General features: G+C 44.2%; 1 pseudogene; it reads left to right on the top strand.

Moving 5' to 3' along the window:
* Positions 1 to 7,508: 7,508 nt before the first annotated feature.
* Positions 7,509 to 7,626, top strand: LOC116745612 (annotated as a pseudogene).
* The last annotated feature ends 8,237 nt before the right edge of the window (positions 7,627 to 15,863 follow it).

Below are 15,863 nucleotides of genomic sequence, written 5' to 3'. Positions count from 1 at the left end.
GGTGGCGTCTCGGTGCAGTCACAGCAGACAGTTACAAGCCCACAGCTGGAGATCTTGCCAACAACCACGTGGGAAAGAGCCTAGGCAGACTGCTTAAAGGCTCACTTTCCCAGATGTTCCCCAGAAAAAGTGAGAACTTCCCAAATGGGAGAGGGAAGCAGCAACTTACACACAAGGGCGGGAAGACATCGGGGTGAGCCTGATGGAAATTAGGCAGCTGTCCAGCAACGAGAAACACTCCTCGTCTCCTTCTGCCCTTAGTGATAACGGGGTGCCGAGATGACCTTGGGGGAGGGCTGCCAGTTTGCTAGAACTGTGTGCAGAGGCCAGGCGAGTTTGACTAGCCAAGCGTGACTTTGAGAAGCCACTTATGAGTCTGTCACCAACAGTGACCGCAGGCAGGTGCCCCCAGAACTCTGAGAGTGTGACAAGTGCAAGCAATCCGTGGTGGCCGAGAGCAGGTATTTTAGAGTCACTCAAAGATGCCAGAGTGGCTCTCAGACCTGTTGATAACACTGCACTTCCCTAAGTTTTACTGGTCCAGGGTGTTCTGAAAGTCTGCCTGCAAGGATGCTCCTAAAAAAAGAATTCCGTGGACCAATACCTTTGGGAAGTCCTGCATGCCTCACTCCTCTTCCAAAGGCCCAGCAGCCTGTAGAAGGCTCTAGATTGACCTGCAGTGAAGAATTCTATTTGTGTTTAACACGACCCTCCCCAGAGGTCTATGTCTGGTCATCTTTTGGGAAGCCCTGCATTGATCTCTAGAGGAAGCACCAGCCAGGGGTGAGCGGTCATGCTTAGCGGGGGAGGTGTGTTCGTGGGAAGGGTGAAGGAGATAAAGGGCTCCTGCCACGTGGAGGAGGCCTCTCTGGTGGTTCTCTGTCACGCTCCTTTACCTTCATTGAGCATTTTAGACGGTTCTTCCCTGTGTCTCCCTCACGAAGCCCACAGCCCCTGATTCTTCCCCTTCATCATCCTCTCTAGCCCCTCTTCTAGTCCCTGACCTGTATCTTCAACGGTTCAGACTCCATCCACTCTTTGTGGAGCTCGGTGGGATCTATGTCAAGTCCAAGTTCAATGTCTCCCTTTGGCAGTTTGCTGGGAATACTATAAATACTTGTTGTCATAATTATTTCTGATTAGTATTTTTACACCTAATAAAGTCTAGGGGAGGGGCACCTTCCAGATGACTTGCCAGCAATTAAAGCAGCTTGTTAGTTGGAGGCCCAGGACGGCCGAGGACAGCTGGAGAGCTCTTCTTTGCAAGCAGCTCTGGTTAACATCAACGAGGAAAGCTCTTTGTAAACACATGAATAATTGATCGTCCCGCGCTCACATAGCTACCGAGGATCTGAGCCCGTATGACTCATTTGAGAGCCATCCCTGTCGTCTGGATGCCATAACATTGGAGGAATGATGATCGTTTCTTGGAGATTCTTCTGTGGCCAGAGTTGCCAAGACCAAGGCTGTAATGGTTTGTTATGATGACCTTTGTTATTCCATTAGGCTCAATTGCTTTAAAAAATGATGTGTGCATACTTTCGGAACATCTTTACCCTTTACGTTGACCTGACATCATAGTTTATATTACAGAATGTATTAATGACAGAGGAGTGTTTTCATGTCCCGAGGACAAATTTTAACAACCATAATCTGCCCTTAGTCATCATAAATATAAATGTATTGGTCAAACAGATCTCGTTAATGTGGCCAAGATAAATGCAAGCCTATATTTTAAGGCAGCTGAAGTCCTAGAGAATATATTTGGAGCTTTTTGTGGGGCTAAGAGATCTTGTATAGTGCTATCAGAAGGCTGAGAAAATTAACATGTTTCCCCCTCTAGTTTGGCGTTGGCGTTGGACAGATATTAACGTCTTGGGGATGTCAAGTAAGATTGCTCACATAGTTTCTGGACACCGTTAATGCCTGGTGGGGTGAATCTTAGTTCTTAAAGCTGTATTCTCACTATGCTCTCAGGGCTTTTGAAAAGAAAGAAACTACAGATTTCAAGTCTCAACCATGTGTTGGTCAACTGTATTTCCCTGTATCACGCTGTGTCTTCAAGTTTTAATTATATTAATCATCCTGCCCCAACATCTTGTTTCCTGTGGGGAGAGGCCCTTTTCCACAGATGTGTGTCTGACATTTTGCATATTCCAGTTGGCAATCCGTATGTTGGCAGATGATGTTCTGGGCGTGAGCTGTACGACGGGTCAAATACTTTTCATCTTCGTTACACTACGTTCAGAAGTGTGGGCCTTTTTTGGCAGTATCCACATTTCAAACTTCTCAGGCAGAAAATAAATGCTTGTTTTAAGAAACCCTGTTCAATTATGTTTTTATTTTGAACCATAAAATTGTGTTTCAGGCAGTAATGTCTCACATGCTACTCTCTGAGCGAGCAGACTGTTTATAGGGGTGAGTTCATCTCCCCCAGATTCGGTAAACACGGTACTATCATTAAACTCCATGTGGATTACAGTCACCTAGCAATGACTGATGAGCACTTCAGATAAAACCATTTACCCTTCTTCCCTTAGAGGAATCTTCTAAAGAGAAGGATCTTCCCTTCTCAATCTGCTATAGCCTTTGACAAAAGCACATATTGGGCTTTGGAAATGTGACTTTTTGCCTGAAACTTTTCTACAGGGGATTGGGTTATTTTCTAAATTGGTGTGAGGACAGTGCCATGATAATCTCCTGTGTGTTCTAAACTTTTTGGTCTTTTTGAAAAGTGAGGCACTTACCCCCATGTTCATAGCAGCACTATTGCCAATAGCCAAACGGACAACCTGAATGCCCATTGACAGACAAATGGGTGAACAAATGTGCTATACCTGTACAATGGAATGTTATTCAGCCTTAAAAAGGAAAAAAAGTCTGACACATGCTACAGCGTGGATGAACCTTAAGGACATTATGCTAAGTGAAATCAGCTAGTCACAAAAGGACAAATACCGTATGATTCTACGCACACGAGGTATCTAGTGTAGTCAAATTCGTAGAAACAGAAAGAAGAATTGTGGTTGCCAGGGGCTGGGGGAGAGGGGATGGTAGTTATTGTTTAATGGGCGCAGGGTTTCAGTTTTGCAAGATGAAAAGAGTTCTGGAGATGGATGGTGGTGATGGTAGCACAACACGAAAATACTTAACACTACTGAACTGTGCACTTAAAAATGGTTAAGAGGGTAAATTTTAAGTTATGCGTATTTTACCACAATTTTAAAATAATAATAAAGAAGAAAAGAAAGTGAGGCACATGAAAGGCTTGGAGCTGAATTAATCCAAACTCTAAGACCCCTTCCTGGAAAGCCAGCCCAGGCTATAGCTGCTGACAGCAACTCAACCCCACCCAGAGCATCAAGAACTCTTCTTGCTGAGGCTAAAGAGAATAAGAAATTGAAATGGAATGTCTTTGAACTTGATCTTGATTGAGAGTGAGATAATTTGACTTCAGGCTTTCATTTCTTCTTTTCACTTCTTTGGATCTTGTAAGGGGATTAAAGTTTGGACCTGGGACTCCCTGGTAATTTGATCCTGAGAAGGTTAAGTTCAAGTGTAGAACATCGTATTGTTGGCATTTCATTTTGGGGGTACTTTTATGATATCATAAATTATGATATCATGATTTTACTGCCTAACCTCTGATAGGCTATGTTGGTCAATGTAGCTTGAAATAACTTGAGATGGAAAATTGAAGAGAAACTACCTTTTTTCTTCTTGACTATAGAAAGCCCTTGAAAAACAATGTATCTCACTGACCCAACTTGGAAACTCATAGGAGAAAAATGCACACTGCCTGCCCAGGAAGATCTATAGTGGAGCAGTGGCTGGTTTGGGGGTGGAGGGTGATTCCCTCTCTGAAGATGTGGTACCCCTCCTGGTTGACCATAGGCATAATGATTGAGCCCAATGGGTTCAAAGTACAAAAAGTTGAGTAATTTGGGGGCAGAGATCGTAACTTCCCTCAGGCTGCTTGAGTATTATAATCGCACTTATCCCCAACGCATCCAACGGAGGGGCATTAGTTAGTCTTGGCCCCTTCCCACTTCCTCTCATTCTCCTTCTCAGGAGAGAAATGCTTGGTAAACTTGGGGGTAGCAGTTGAGTTCTGCTGTTTCTCCTCCCCCTTCCTTCCTGGGATCTGCCTGCCTTCAAGCTGCTGGAACTCAAGTCTCCTTTGTTCAAGTGGTGAGCTTGGCAGAAAAACCCTGTCCTAGTCGGGAGAGACCCATAACTGCCCAGTGCTGTCTGAGGCTTGGTGGATAAATTTTAAACTGAGAGAAAAAAAAAAAAAAAAAAAGAAGAAATTCCATTGCCTCTATATTCCTAACCACACCCTCTAGCCTAGCCTTTATCAGTAATAAAACAGATAATTTGACCTCAAAAAAAAAAAAAAATAGGGTGTTTCATCTGAAACTATGTCCACACTCTTAATTGTGCTGTGCCTTTGTCAGGTGCCATGAAGTCTGCAGAGAGAGTTCATCCACTGCACACTGTTTAATCCTCCTGACAATCCAGTGAGGTGGATGGATGGGAAAGCCTTTTGTAAGCTGTTTCAGTATTGTAATCACACTTGCCCCTAGTTGCATAACTCAGTGTCAGGGAGGTTTGAAAAGGTTAAGTAACTTGCCCACGTTATAGGTGATGGGCTAGAACAGAACTCAAGCCTTTTGATTTCTGGCAACGTGCCGCTAAAAATCTGTTAGCAAGAATTCATTCAAAGAGCGGTAGTATCTTCAACTGGAACCTGATTTAATGCTACAGTCTCGTTTCGATGTATTTGCTTATGACTTAATGAAGGGAACTTTAAGACCGGTGTGTGTAGGCTGCAGTGTGTGTGTGAATCACCTAAGAATTTTGCTCAGACTATTCCTGTATCTGACCCCCTGATATCCCAACGTGGCAGGTCTGTGGTGGAACCTAGGAATCCTCAGTTTTATAAGGGCCCCAGACTCTTCTAGACTCTTAACTGATTCCCTGCAGACTAAGTTCTCACTGACACCTTCTTACCCTGCTTTAACATTGGCATTCTCTTTAATGGTGTGTAAAGAAATACTGGAGGGACAAATCCTGGCTTTCTCTGAGAGATGGAACTCACTAGAATGCATTGAGGTTTAACATGACGCGCCCACGTTGGGCGACGTGCCCATGCTAATCCAAACACGCATCCCCCACCCCTCAGAGGACCACAGAGCACCCACATCTGGATGCAACAGAGGACACCTGTGCCCTGAGAGAGAGCCGAGCCCTGAAGACACAACCTGGCTGGACCTTCGCACAGCTGGTTAACTCTCCACGTCAGTAACTAATCCTGAATTAATTAGGCAGGAACGGGCAAGGCTTGGGGCAGAACAATCGTGTACAGACGTGTGACAAATGCCTGCGTGGGAATGTATGCATGGGGGAATAATAAGAAAGTATGCTTTGTCAGAATATCTGCTTCTTTTAAAAATCAATTTGTGCCTTTTAATGAATCAACGAGTAAGAAGGAAGCCCAAAATACAGCATTAACAGCGCAAAGAACATGGGAGTCAATGGTATGGTTTTTGTGTCTGTCTGTTTGCTTTGTGTTTATTTTGTTTTCATTTGCGAGACAAGGTAAGGATTGGGAATGCTGGTGAGCGATTGCCACATTCTATAAAAGCTCTGGGAGATTCTGTCTGTCAACTGGTTTTTCCTCTCTTTCTACCTCCCAGCCAATATTCAGAGGAAACTCTTTTCATGTGAACTGGAAAAGATGAATTTCAAGCTTCATTGAGAGTTTGAAAACCTTAAATCCTTCTTGAAAATAACCTGCCTCTCAGGAATCTTTGGTCCCCAAAATTAGAAACCTTCTTTCTTTGGCTGTGGAATGGCTGCATTATTAACTATGATTATAGAGTCTCTGAATGGAAGGATGTAATAAATCTGAAAGTATTTGTTCTGGTTTGTGACTAAGCAAAACTGTATAATATTAAATCAGATGTTGCTATAAACATATGAAATGGCACCTTTTTTTTTTTTCCCAGCTTGGGGCATTGTGGCATGAAGCTGCTGGGAATCTAAAAAGAAATGTTTTTACATTCTTGGATACTGAGTCAGGTTTCTGCTAGGCTTTCTTCTTTCTGAGCATGAATGCTAAATAAAAGTGCTTCCGTTTAGATCTCTGTGTTTTCCCAGAGAGTTAGCAAGGCTGAGTAGAGGTGATCTTACTCTTTTCAGACTGTTCTACGGGGTAGAACGGAAGACCTGGGCTCTGTGTGTGTGTATGTGTGTATGTGTCTGTGTGTCTGTGTGTGTCTGTTAGGTGGAAGGGACGAACGACATCCTAGTACCCTGGCATGTTTGGGTTGGAAGGAATCTTAGACACAAGCTAGTTCACAAACCTCCTCAAGACTGGGGAAAGCTGCGTTGTTGCCTCTGGTAAATGGTCATACGGGCCTTCAGTTTCCACTTCAAAGTGGTGGTAACATCGCTGTATGGGGCACAAAACGATGAGAAAAAACTACAAAGAAGTCATGACATGTGGAGTGTCAAAAAGTGATTATAGTTTTGCTTGTACTGCTGCTTAGGGGTAATTTTTCTTTCCACAGTTTCCAAGTATATTATTTTTCATAATGAAGAAAATAAATTTGTATTAAAAACAAAACTGTAGCCTCAAAACGTTTCAGTATTTAATAACCACCCTTAAAAAGATGACTTGGCATATTGATAGCATTCTACAAACTGTTTAGAGCCGCACCACCTAACACAGTAACCATTAGCCACGTGGGGCTTCTGAAATGTGGCTGGTCCAGTGGAGATGTATGGTATGTGAGAGATACACACCTGATTTCAAAGACTTAGTGCAAATGAAAGAGTGCAAGATAGCTCAGCAATCATTTTTATAATGATGATGTGATGAAATGATAACAGTTTGGAAATATTGGATTAAAGAAGTTATTTTTAAAAATTTATTTTATTGAAGTATAGTTGTTTTATAATGTGTTAATTTCTGCTGTACAGCAGTGATTCAGTTATACGTATATATGTGTCTATATTCTTTTTCATATTCTTTTCCATTATGGTTTATTACAGCATATTGAATCTAGTTCCCTGTGCTATACTTTAGGACCTTGTTGTTTATCCATTTGTGTATAATAGTTTGTATCTGCTAATCCCACCCTCCCACTCCATCCCTCCCCTACCCCCCAACCCCCTTGGCAACCACAAGTCTGTACTGTAGATAAGTTCCTTTATGCCATATTTTAGATTCCACATATAAGTGATATCATATGGTATTTGTCTTTCTCTTTCTGACTTACTTCACTTAGTATGACAATCTCTGGGTCCGTCCATGTTGTTGCAAATGGAAACAACCTAAATGTCCATCGACAGATGAACGGATACAGAAGGTGTGGTATAGATATACGACAGACTACTACTCAGCCATAAAAATGGATTAGATAAAGTATTAAAATTACTTTCACCTGTTTCTTTTTACCTTTTTAGCATGGCTACCAGAAAATTTAAATTTACGTATGTGGGCCTTGTATGAAAGAGAGAAGATATGCATTCCTTTTGACAAGATTGGAGGAGGCCTGGACAACACACATCTAGTGAAGGCATTGCCACCTACTTGGTGGCATCTGAACATGGTTTTGAGGAAGGAGAGTGGCTGCTTAATGAGTATGAGGTGTCCTTTTGGGGTGATACAAAGGTTCTGGATCCATATAGTGGTGATGGTTGCACAATATTTTGAATGTCCTAGATATCACTAGGGTAAATTTTGTCATGTATGTTTTACCGTACACACACACACACACACACACACACACACACAAATTACAAATGTGGCGTATGTTATACTTCTGTTTTCAGCGGGTGTTTAAAGTAAAGAGGTAGGGAGTACGGCTTTGCTTAAAATAGCATCTCCAGAAATAGAGAAAAAAGTGAAAAGAGGCAAGGATGGGCTGAAGACGGCTGGGAGCGGTTGGAACTCTTTTCTCTCTCGCTTTGGTGAAAATATTAGCATGTGTTTCAGTTTCCTGCCACCTTTGCAGTCCCCATCCCCCTACCTCCCCCCCCCCCCACCCCGCCCTCCTGGAGGCCTCAGCTTCATGTGGTCCCTATCTCTTCACAACGCCTTCATCTTATTTATCTCATTCCACTTTTCCTCCACACTTGGCACGCTGCCCACTGCAGGGTTTCTCACGTAGATAACTCCTTCCCTAAAATTCCTCACAGTTATGTGGTGTTAGGGAATTAGGGATCCTGAGAGTTGAAAATAAAATAGAACACCCAGAGCTGGCTCAACAAGACTCCTGCCTCCCAGATATTGTTGATGGAGAAAAATTAAAAGTCTTGTCTGTGCATCTCTGGAATCCAGCTTCTTAAGTGTAAAACCCATGAGGCAAAACTGATGTGTGGTGTCAGAAGTCGGGATGCTGGGTGCTGGGGGCTGGGGGTGAGAGACGGTAGGCAGCGGCCGGGTTGGGGTATAGGAAGGGGCTTCTGGAGGTGGGAAACATTCTCATCTGGGTACTGATTAACTCAGTACGTCCACGTTGTGAAACTTGACTGGGCTGCCGACTTGCGCACTTTTCTGAACGTGCATCACCCATCCATACACAGCTAAACAAAAAGCAAATCACCCTGTGAGGTGGATACTTCTCTGAGTGTTGAGTGAACGGTCCTGGAAGGAATAAACGCAGTGGGGTGGGGGCGTGTTTCGCGAGGATGTCTGCCGGGGATGCCGTATCCCCTTTCTGTGGGATCTGGATTGACAAGGCCTGTGATATGATGGGAGCCCAGACGGGGAGGCGTCCGGAGGTCCCGCCCCACGACCCTCGGCCTGGAGGTTCGTGAGTGAGTGAGCCACCTACCTTGGTTAACTCACCTGTGTACCTTATCTCTCGTCTCTGCATTTGAGGAGACCGGGGAGGGACGGGTGTGAGGGTGAGTGATCTTACCAAGAGCTGGCTGTTGGCGTAGGAGAGACGTCTAAGGACCGTCACATTCTTGAGGGGGGGGGATTGGAATTCTTCCTTGGCTGTAAATAGACCTTCATGAGGGGAGGAGGGACAGCGCCGGAGCCACCAGGCCCTGTGGTTACCACCTACGGAAATCCTGTGTGTGGGTAAATACAGCCTCAGCAAAGCCTGGAGAAGAGATTGCAGGGGGAGCCGAGGGGGGCTGAGCAGGCTGATGTGGGAGGTTATTAACCAGATAGTGGCGGGAAACCAGAGGCCAGGGGGATTGAGGCTGGAGGAAAACCAGCGGAAACGAGGGAGGAAAAATAAACAACTGAGAGAAGCAACCTCATTTGCTCCCACCACCCTTTTATTTTGTGCCGGGACTGAGGTCTCCTCTTTTGAGGACAACAGGCTGGAGGCTGATTTTTTTTTTTTTTTTTTTTTTTTTTTCGGTACGCGGGTCTCTCACTGTTGTGGCCTCTCCCGTGGCGGAGCACAGGCTCCGGACGCGCAGGCTCAGCGGCCATGGCTCACGGGCCCAGCCGCTCCGCGGCATGTGGGATCTTCCCGGACCGGGGCACGAACCCGTGTCCGCTGCATCGTCAGGCGGACTCTCAACCGCTGCGCCACCAGGGAAGCCCTAGAGGCTGATTTTGAAAACCAGGCCTGGCTCCTGCCTTCTTTCTCTGTACCCACCGGCCCCTGCTCCCCCCGCCCCCCGCAGTGACCTTCCATCCTGAGCCAGTCCCGGGTTGTGTTCCCACACGCTGTCCCCCTGTCCCCTCCTCTGCAAGTGCAAAGTGCCCAGGGCAACATGCCGAGCTGGACACCACCATACCCCACACACCAAGGGCACCGAAGGCCGGGGCCCTGTCGGCGAGCTTCATAACAATGTTTTTGGCCCACGGGGAGGTTTTCCTTTTCTTGATCACAACCGGAGATGATCAGGTTTGATCCCACGCTCAAAGGCTAACGTCCAGGTCCCCCGGCCTGCTGGAAGGCAACACTTCAGTTTCCAACATCAACTGGTTCCCTTGGGAAAACCTCAGCTTTATAAGACAGGCAAGAGGGAACTGGCAGGTGGCCGGGACAACGGCCCTTCCAGACCCCAGCTCTGGCTTGAGCTGGCTGGGTGACCGGCGGCAGGCTTCCTAAACTTTGTGGGCATTCGTTGAAACAGCCATAAAATAGGTATGAGAGTGCTAGTACCACATACATCATATGATGATGAAAATGCCTCATGTATATGTGAGGATCTGATAGCAGGTGTGTAAAAAGCGCTTTGCAAGCTGTAGAGGTGCCTCCCTGGGGGGTTGTTAGCCAGCGTGCTCTGGGGTGTGTGGACAGAAAGTTGTTACCGAGAACTCCAGAACTTCAGTTTGCAGATGTTTACTTTTACATTAGAGAATCTTTAAGGAGAATCGATACCCTGGTGAAATCAGCTAACCTCCAACACTTGCTCAGAGCTTGGGCTGTCGAGTTACTTAAGAGAGAAGCAGCTCAACAGAGAACCAAGTCCTTAAGATGGCATTTTGGGGTCACATCTGAAATCACTGGGTTCTCAGTTCACTTGTGGGTGGGACCTTTCTCTCCTGCTCAGACACATGTCCACACCGGGGTGGGAGTTCTCTCAACTGGGCTCACTTCTTGCATGGCAGTCAGCGCCTTTAGAAGTTATTTCTGCATTTGTTTAGACCCAGTCCAACAAACTCCCTGTCTGCTAAGCCTGTCTCTTTAAGCAGTTTGAAGATGTGATGTGCCAGGGTAGTATCGGGAGGGAGGGGAGGCCAGGAACAGCTGTACTGAAAGCCTCTCTCCTGCTTAGCTGCCCTCTGGATGGTCTCCATAAAGATTATGAGGGATTAGAGGCAGGGAAGATGTCCTAAAGCCTTTCACTAAATACTGATTGAGTGTCTACTATGGGCTCTACACTGTTAGTCATGAGCGAAACAGATACAGACACTGTAGTCATTAGTGGAGCTTACCCTGCAGCAGGAAAGCCTGGAAGAAAGAAACTAATGACACAAATAATTAATTGCAAGTGTGATGAATATTACGATGGGGAAGTTCAGGGTCCCAAGGGAACATTTCAGCTGAGCCCTGAAGGATAACTGCCTCAGCACATCCCAAGGGTGTTGGGATGGTTAGGGTTGGATGTGGGGAAAAGCTTTCCCAGCAAAGGGAACCTACGTATGTACATATTCCTCCCTGGGAAGGGACACGTTGCCATATGTACCGTATATAGTCTACCTCCTCCTTCCCCACCGCAAACCCAATCCTACTCATTCTCCTAACACCTTTTTCCTCTGGAATTCTGCAAATATAGTTTCTTTTTTGTATGTCTTGACAGCTTATTTATTTACTTTTTATTTGTTTATTTTTAGTGGGGTATAGTTGTTTCACAATGTTGTGTTAGTTGCCACTGTATAGCGAAGTGAATCTTCACCAGACCCAGAGAGGCTACGCTTAATTATGAAATTATCCCAATTTGTACCTTTTCTTATTATGCTAGTAAAACTTGCCTATTCCTTCTTGCCGCCCCTTCCCTATTTCTCACATGACTGGCCAAAAGAGAAATCCCAAGAAAACACACACTCCCAGAGTTTGTTACAGTTATTATGACTCAGACAGCTCTGAAGACTAGAATTTAATGGCAGTTTTCTTAACAGTCCTTGGGGACTCGAAGGACTTTTTCCCACCAGCCATTGAAGTCGGATTATAAAAACACATTTCTTTCTTGAAAGAAAAGAAGAAACTCTCTGAATTCAAAGTTCTGATTAGCCTAAAAGCAGAGCACTGGTTCATATTTTTCTATCTCCTCACACCTGCCTTTTCTCCCTCCTTCCCTTTTCCTTGATTTCTCTGGTGAAGGAAGTAAAATAGAGCAGGAGTTGACCTTGCTCCCGACCTTGCTGTATGACTTTGGCCAAGGCACTTCCCCTCTCTCGGCCTCAGTTTCTTCCAGTGCAAAATGCAGTGGTGAATCACAGGAGTCAGGTTTCCTTGGAACTCTAGCAATCCTTACTTCTCCTGAAAGAACCTTAACAGATGGGCACTACATTCCAAGTCCCCTATGGAAACCCAGGGCTGATGGAAAATCTCCTTTCTCTATATTTAACATAGATAACCAACAAGGACCTACTGTAGAGCACAGGGAACTCTGTTCAACATTCTGTAATAACCTAAGTGGGAAAAGAATTTGAAAAAGAATAGGTACATGTGTATGTAAAACTGAATCGCTTTGCTGTACACCTGAAACTAGCACAACATTGCTAAGCAACGATACTCCAATATAAAATAAAAATTAAAAAAATATGCCCAAAACCTACCACTTGTTAAGTTGGGAGTATAGTATTAAAGAAGGACAGCCATAATTATCTGAGAAGTCTATTAAAATACTCCTCCCTTGTCTGATTCCATCTCTGTGTGAGTCTACTTTCTTCTTATACTTCAATCAAAACAACATATCACTATAGGCTGAATACAGAAACAAACACCAGCTGTCTTCTATTAAGCTAAACATAAAGATATTTGCAGAAATGTAAAATAATGCCACTCTTATCACTAAAGTTTTTGTTTTAGGAAATATAATCATTTTGTAAAAATATGTTTTTCATGTTACCATATAATGGGCTTATTACCATATAATGGGCTTATTATTGCTTTTTGAATGACTTAATAAATGTATTTTTAAATTAAAAAAATTTTTTTTACAGGAGAAATATGCAGTATATTCAGTTCACAAAGGAATTCCATTTTACATTGTCTTTTCTTTTTTTAAAAGTTTTTATTGGAGTATAATTTCTTTACAATGTTGTGTTAGTTTCTACTGTACAGCAAAGTGAATCATCTATAAGTATACATATATCCCCTCTTTTTTGGATTTCCTTCCCGTTTAGGTCACCACAGAGCACTGAGTAGAGTTCCCTGTGCTATACAGTAGGTTCTCACTAGTTATCTATTTATACATAGTATCAATAGTGTGTATATGTCTGGGATTGACATATACACACTATTGATACTATGTATAAGATTAAGTAAATAAATGTATTTTTTAATTTCTCAAAAAAAAGAAAATCTCCTTTCTCAGGAGGGAAACCAGAGGCCTGGCCACCTCGTCCTCAGCCATCACCTAGCCAGAGCTTCCACCTTTAGTATTTAGGATCTCCTCCCCCCAGGCCGGCCTCCCTCTCTTCAGCTGCACATGCTGTGCTTTCGAAGGCCCCTAGAACTCCAGAAATCCTTCCCTGGTTCCCTCAGTTATACCTGCTATATTCTCCACTCCTGTGAATGACAGGACCCAGAATCAAATGCTTCCAGGAGCCAAGTCAGCAGCACACGTGAGAGTAGATGTCTGGGTGAGGTGCACAGGCTCACGCAGTATGACAGGTGGGGACACGGCCACCTCAGGGCTTGTGCTCAATAGGAAAATATAGGTCCTACCCAGTGCCAACCAGTCAGTATTCTGGAATAAGTGTGCAGTGTTGCCAGATATTATGCTGATCTTTGAAGAGAAGTCCAACATCATATTTTAAAGTCCAATGTAGTACAAAGTTTTTAAAAATCACGATATGGGCCAAAGACAAAAGTCTGGGTCAGACTGAACCTGTGGCTGCTGGTTTGCTACCTGTGTGTGTAGGCAAAGTATTGGATCCTTTATACATTCTACATGGTATTTACAAAACCTGAAATACTTATCTATGCATTCATTCATTTGATAATTATCTGTCACCTCTCGTGAGCTGGTACTACACAGGGAGCTAGGGAAAACAGGTAACTGAGATGCAACATATTCGTAAATAAGGAATGCCAGCATGATGTGATCCGTGCCCGGATGGGTCTACCTCTCCTCTCCTCCCACAGCCTATCTGTGGATCCTGTGCTTACCTCCATGACGGCACTGAACACACTGGAAATTCACGGTTTGCTGTGCTGTGTCTTTCTAGCTTCCTGACGTCCTGCCTACCTGCTACCTGAACCACATACTTCAGTTCTGTACCCCCAGCATCTAACAGAACCTGACACATCGTAGCAACTCCAGAAAAGCATAATGACTGACAAGTGAGTAAGCAGCCCACTAATTGAGTGTCATTCAGGGTGGCGAAGGCAAAAGAGGGTCTCCCTGTGCCCAGCTTCTATCTTCCCCCTCAACCCCAGCTTTGGAAACCCTTTTGTCAAAAAAAGCACAAATGCTAATTGTTCCAAATTAGGCTAATTTACTTCTACCCTTTACCCACCATCCCCATGCCAAGAAAAGAATAATGTAGGGCTTCCCTGGTGGCGCAGCGGTTGAGAGTCCGCCTGCCGATGCAGGGGACACGGGTTCGTGCCCCGGTCCGGGAAGATCCCACATGCCGCAGAGCAACTGGGCCCGTCAGCCATGGCCGCTGAGCCTGCGCATCCGGAGCCTGTGCTCCGCCACGGGAGAGGCCACAACAGTGAGAGGCCTGCGTACCGCAAAAAAAAAGAAATTCATTTTCCTCTGGGATTAAAAGCTTGCTTGATGGACTATATTTATCACGCAGTGAATTTCATTGTCTTATTCAGAATTTCCACTTCCTATAGTTGATTTCTTTTGGCCCATGACTCTCATATTTCTTATAAGGCTAGTATATTGAATTTTAACCATTAGCACTCATTTATTAAAAACAAAATACAAATAAAATTGCAACCAATCAAACAAAACTTGGTAAATAGCAAGCCCATGATTTCCTCTTAAATTTCTTTAAGATCAGAGAAGTGTTTTAAAAGTTGCTAATGAGGCTTCCACACTTTTTAAAGAAATGTCTTGGAGCAATCCCACAATTTGGAGTTTCCTAAATAAGGTGACAATTAAATACTTTGGAAGCTTCCTATTCCACAAAAGATGGTAAACTAGCAAAGGGTGCCAGCTTCCATTCAGAGCCCAAACTGGAGAAGTGAGAGGAAGTTGATGGACGCCAGAACCTAAGAGAGAAACTGTAGGGACAGACAGGGTGTGATGATTAATTTTACGTGTCAACTTGATGGGCCATGCAGTACCCAGAAATTTCATCAAAAATTATCCTGAATGTATCTGTGAGGATGTCTCTGGATTAGATTAATGTTTGAATTGGTAGACTGAGTAGCAGATTACCCTCCCTAATGTGGATGAACCTCATCCAGTCAAAGACCTGAAGAGAACAAAAAGGGTGAGTAAGAGGGAATTCCTTCTGCCTGACTGCTGAGCTGGGACATCAGCCTTTTCCAGACTGGAACTGAAACATTAGCTCTTTTTGGGTCTTGAGCCTGCCAGCTTTTGGACTGGAACTTAGACCATTGGCTCTCCAGGTCCTCAGGCCTTTGGACTTGGGCTAGAACTACACATCAGCTCTCCTAGGTCTTTATCTTGCCAACTGCAGATTTGGGGACTTGTTAACCTCCTAATTTCAAGAGCCATTTCCTTATAATATCTATTTATCTATCTATCTTCTATTAGTTTTGTTTCTCTGAGAACCTTAAGGCACTGGGGTTGTGCCTGGAACATGCTTTCCAGTTGGGTTCTTTTCATTCCTTCATATTTACTTGAGTAAATCACTGCCTGCTGCACAGACCTTAGGACACGAAAATAATCATGCATCTCAAAGGCAGCATAGTGAGATCCTAGATCCTGCCTGGGGTTGGCTAGATAGCCCCCTTTCAGTATTTCTTCACAAAGCATCCCAGTTGATACTTTGGGCTTGGTGATTAACACAGAAAAACAGCTTCTGAAAGGGAGCAGGGCCAGGGTGGAGGCTCTGGGCATTTCCTTAGGGTCAAGTTTGCATAGATAGTGATCTTAGTGGAATTGTAACATCACCCTGAATTGCCTTGAAGTATTCTCCCTCTCCTAACTCACTTGGAAGTCATAAAATCTAGAAACAGGCTTTTGAAGTCTTCAGTGGATATGAGTTCAAAAGAAAAATTGAC

The sequence above is a fragment of the Phocoena sinus genome, chromosome 1, assembly GCF_008692025.1.
Source record: "Phocoena sinus isolate mPhoSin1 chromosome 1, mPhoSin1.pri, whole genome shotgun sequence".
Taxonomy (NCBI): domain Eukaryota; kingdom Metazoa; phylum Chordata; class Mammalia; order Artiodactyla; family Phocoenidae; genus Phocoena; species Phocoena sinus.
Note: the sequence above shows the minus strand (reverse complement) of the source record. Positions and strands in the feature narration are given on the sequence as shown.